The sequence below is a fragment of the Corapipo altera genome, unplaced genomic scaffold (assembly GCF_003945725.1).
Source record: "Corapipo altera isolate COAL_440 unplaced genomic scaffold, ASM394572v1 56, whole genome shotgun sequence".
Classification (NCBI taxonomy): domain Eukaryota; kingdom Metazoa; phylum Chordata; class Aves; order Passeriformes; family Pipridae; genus Corapipo; species Corapipo altera.
In genome coordinates, this window is record NW_020884896.1 from 3139064 (window position 1) to 3144607 (window position 5544).

The window sequence follows — 5544 nt, forward strand, 5'->3', positions numbered from 1 at the left end:
CTGAGAGTGAGGCTTCAACCCAAACAATTTTTCACAGCAGTAGATGTAAACTAAGTGGAAAATAAAATGGAGGCTAAAAGTGTTCAAGGACTATTAAATGTAATGGAAAGAACGCACCTATCACTTAAATGAATTTTTGCTGCTAAGGCAGTTTTATGTTTGCTGTTCACAGGTACTAACATTTATGATAGCAACCTTTATAAAGTCAATTTAATTATCTTTATCTTTTTACAAATAATAAATTTAGTTGTCCTACAATGAAAATCAATTGTCAACATAAGCTATGGTTAACATCTAATAAAACAGCCCTCTGTAAATCCATGATTAATAAGATTGGCTTCTATATTAACTAACAGACATCATAAAATTTCCTTCCTTGCATTAATCTGTATATTCAAGGTTCATTCTGCTGGACTGAGTTTCCTAAAATAAACTGTTAGAGCAAATGAACAAAATTTTGGCGCCTATCATTATTATATTATAACCACTTAAATATGTATCTATAGCTGAATGGTTTTGAAATTAATGTCATATTTTAATTAAGTAATAGAAAATGGTGGCTATAACAAATGATAAGTGATTCACATCTTTGTTTCCTTTACCTTTTGAACATAATGACAATGCTGCTTAGGTTTTAGTTTGAGTGTTAGGGAAAACTAATTGAAATGTGAAAAAACAGTTTCCCCAAACAATCTATATATAGCAGGTGTTACTTAAGCTCTTCTGTGTCAAAAACCAAACAAAAACAAAACAAAAAATCAAAAAAACCCAAACAAAAAGAACTCCCACAACAAAAAAACCTAACCCCCCAACCCCCCAGATGGTAATTTATTCTCTTAGAAACACGTTTACAAGTTTTTACTTTCAAAATGGAAGCAGCGGTGCTCAGATTCAGCACAATGTACCAGAAGACAGGGGATATCTGTGCCGTCTGTGCCACTGGAGATTTAAAAAGTTCCTCCTCCTGTGATACACACTGTGCCTAAGGACGCTGGCAGGATACAGTGGCCACTGCAGTCAGTGCCAGCTTCAACTGACATTGGGTTTTTTAACAGCAGAATAACATCCTACCTATTTTGAAAGACCCCAAAGTCATTTTAACAAGGCAGGAGAAGCAGGTATGCTTGAAGTACCTGTGAAAGAACATACAGAGCAAGGGATGAAAACAACTTCCAGGCTTGCCTAGGCAAACCCTTCCAAATACCATGAAATCTTTTGGCCATAGAGACCAAACAGGGCCTTAAATTGTTCTTTGGTTTTTTTAAGAATCATTGTCAACTCAGTGTATACTTTGGAAAATGAGATTCTGGTCCTTCATCTTACTACTTTACTATAAATCAAGTGACTGTAGCAAAATTAGGAAGACTGGACTTGCACAGTGTGGAAATCAGTTCTCAGAGAAGCAGCATTCAATATTATTGCTTTAATGGATGAGGAGGAATGGAATTGTCTTACATGTAATTATTAATTAAATACATTAATTAAATGTATTTAATTTCTTTTAAAAATGGTACAAGAGCCTATAGTCTTTTCTGCTAATTGTTATTTTTCACTTTAAACAACTTGGTTAATTAGGGAAAAAAAAATTTAAATTAACTTCTGCCAATGAAAATACAACCTTATCACAAGAAAAAAATCTTCACATACTAGCTTTAGTGCTCTGGGTATCGTCAGAATAAAATTATAATAAAAACTATATATATGTCAACAAGAACTGGAAAGCTCTGAAGGAATCTAATGTACTTTTATGTGATATTTTTGCTTATTTCATCCCTTTACTTGATAATTGTTAATAAAGGAAATGCACTAGTCAAGTTCAAAGTTTTAGTCATTGTGCCTCATTCTTTGAATTACAATGTTTAAGTTAGGAATAGAGTAAGAGTCACAAAAGCATTTCAGTATAACTAAAGAAGTCAAGGGAACATTTATATAGGTTTATTATTTTGGAGAAAAAGAAAGCAATCCAGTTAATCTCCATTATTTTACAAAATTTAACTTTGTGCTACCTGAAAACTGAATTGTCTCAAAGTTTTAGAAAGCTGGATATATGGAACAACTTTCAGACCTCATATAAAAATGGCAGCCTATTTCTAATTTCTTCCATGACGAGGGACTGCTAGACCAAGCATTTGCTCCTTTTTAGCTGTCTGAAGAGCACTTGTGTAGCTGTAACATGTACCCTCCTTTTGGTAGGTAGATCCTTTTCTAGGGAGCCAAAGATGATTTGAGAAGTATTCTGAATGTAGGGATTTAAATATTCCTTTGCTGCACTCACTGTGCTCGTACTTTTAACATTTTCAAGACTGACCTATATAGCAATGCTGCTGTAGATGGAGTTTGTGTTCAGCCTACAAGAACAGCCTACTGTGCTACCAGGTCTACATCTCACCTATAGTACCATGTCACTTAAAGCTTACTAATGCAAAGCCTGGCATGATTTATTGCTATTTAACTTTATAAAGTAGTGGCATTGTTGGGTGTACAGTTTAAAGAACATTGCCCTCTATCATAAAAAGTAGTCAGCAACAGGGAAAAAAAAAAAGTAGTCAAATAGCTGTAAACACTTGTTTAAAATATATAAATTTTAAAATATGTAGTCATTAAATATATTTATTTTCCTGGTTTTAATGCTTTCAAACCTTAGAACTCTTCCTTTCTCCCCCTTCAATCTACTTTTCATGGAAAAGGAACATTAAACTTTATTTTTCCACCTCTTTCTAGCTTTATTTTTCTTCTATCGCTCCAAAGAGTTAAAGGCTTCCTCCTGTTTCCTCTGCCCATTTAACAGCTAATTGCAATGGTGACTAACACCTAACAGGAAAAAGAAAAGCAGTCTAGCAACTATGCACCTTCTCCTCACTCCTCTGTAGCCTCATGCAATTGTTTGATACCCAAAATAAAGGCAGCCATCAATAGCAGCCAGTCAGCTTAGTCTTCCTCTTTCTCTTCAAATAAACATTGCAACCCCCAACAACTCTGATGCAGCAAGTGCCCCAGCTCCCTAATTTCCAGGAGGAAGCAGGAAGTTTCCTTTCCTCCATTTCCTCCAGACTGCTCATTTTTTCACTTGAAAAGCAAGCTGGTGACTTTAATTATCTGTGCTTCTTGTGGCCCTCTTATTGCTCTCTCTGCATTTTCCCCTTTACATGCATTTAAACATATTTTTCCTTATTTCATTTCCCCACATTGCATTCATTCTATGTAAGTTTTTTGTTAAATCAAGAGCTGTCTCACTAAGCCATTAATCCCAAAAATACTCATCAGGTTAATTAGAACATAGCCATATGCTACAGCCCCAATCACTACAACTCTCCCTCAGCTGGACTAAGTCAGTCAGGGATTAGAATATTTAAATTACTCTGTGGAAATGGCTTCACACCATTCTTGTAAAGGATGCTTTATACCAGAATAAAATCAAACCCCCATGTAAACTAGCCTGGACCGTGCCACTTTTTCCCTCTGGATTAAATCTACAATTCCACTGACTGCATACAAGAAACAATTTTTGCTTTATTTTTCCTATGCTCCTTTTCTTTCTATCATACATTGTACAACATACCAAAAGGAGTAAGCGTTGCTTTCTGCTTTGAGCAGAAACCAGTAAGAATTTACTTACCAAGAGTGCCTACTGGCCCTGCAGCAAAGCTCGAGACGTACATTGGACCATCTTTTTCACAAGTATGGCACTTCATAGAACAACCCCTTTCTGAAGCTTGAATATGGAATTCTCCATGTGGAAGCATAAATTCGATATTAGCTTTTGAAACACGTTCTTCAACAGATGCTTGACAGAAAGCTTGGAAAAATCCTTATTTCCAAGTCCTGGTTAGCAGGCAGTACCTGAGCTCGGATCAACCTTTAGTTTTAGGGCCATCTAGTGGGAGAGGAGGCATGGACAGAAAGGCCGGGATATGTTCAGCATATGGATTTTTCATCCGACTCGGCTTTCTGGTGTGACCTCTGGATACCTGGGCCAACAAAACAATGATCGACAGATCATTGCCAGTATTGCAAACAAAAGACAACATGACTCTAAGGGCTGCTTTAGGAAAAGAGAAAGTAGGCAAGCAGGTCCCAAAATTGTCTGTACCAGAGTGAACCAAACAGCCAAGGTAGAGGAGACAGTTTCAAAGAGGATGAAGACAGGAAGCACAAAATCCTTCATGATTTTGGGGAATCAAGCCTCCTCGGGTACTGGCTATTCCAGTTTGTTCATACCAATCCTGTGAACTCCACAGGGAAAATGTAGTAGGGTGAAAGGCTTGCACGAGCCTCTCCCCCTGGTTTAGACCATTCCATACAGCCGTAGGATCAACCCTTCAGGCTGAATTTTAGTTAATAAATAATTTCTTGAACCATCGTGGAAGATTGCGCTAATATCTAGTCAGTGTTAACAGGCCCATGGTGTAAGAAAATGTATCCTAGGCCCCAGAGAATTAAGCCCATGAAATTTTTGGTGCTAGAATTTGACAATACACCAAGCATGCTCTGAAACAGAAAATCCCCCAGCCTCCAGTGTTTCAAGTCCCTTACAGCAAAAGAATTTGTGCTATGAGTACTAATATAACACTCCCACCCCAATTAAACCCAAAACAAAACTGTATTTGTGTTTCTTATGCATTTGAAAGGGAATTAATGTTTTTCCTCCTACTGGGCTCTCAGAAAGCAATTAGCTTTGCCCACAGCAGCAAAAGAGAGGATAAATAAGAGGCAAGATAGGTGTTTCAGGCAAACACAAGTGATTAATGGCCTCTCATGCTAGAGTTCAGAGAAGCAGTGGAAGGATATACTTGAAATCATCTCACTCTCTCTAGCACTAGGACTGCAGTGTGCTGTCCAAATGGTGTCCAAGGTATACCTGTTCACAGACAAATAAATACATGGACCACCTATTTGAAGAAACTTAAGCCTGCAAGTTGGATATAGAAAAGTGAACAATCTCTTAAATCATGTTTGGACCATTACCTCAGAATAGTGCTTCAATGTAAATAACAGTTGCCATCCAGCATCTCTCCCTATTCCTATCATAATCCTATTAATCTACTTCTTTGTAGCTTGAAGTTTTCTTCAAATTTCCATGTAAGGAACATGAAGAGAGCAGCTGGTCCAACTGCTACTGTCAATTAGTGGAAACACCCTGTTATTATACAACATAGAAGCTGCATTTGTAACCAAGTTTTCATGTTTTAACATTCAGTATCTAGATCTCAAAAGAAATGCTGCCAGTCTATGATACACAAGCTCTGGTTGACACTGTACCCCAGCCAACACCTCACAGCTGCAGGTTAAAAGAAAGATAAGAACAGTGGGGTTCAAACAAACAAACAAAACCCCCACGACTCAGCAGTGAGACTAGCTTTCACAGAGTGAAGAGACACTGAAATAAAGCTACTGTCTATTATGAAACAAGGGAGAGAACCATCCTTTTCTGACAGCACAAGATTTAAGAGTTACTAATGTTTTAGCTAAATTAGGTGTATTATCTTATTCTTATATTATGGTAATACAAAAAAGTCAGGTAAGTTTGTTTCACTGAGGTATTTC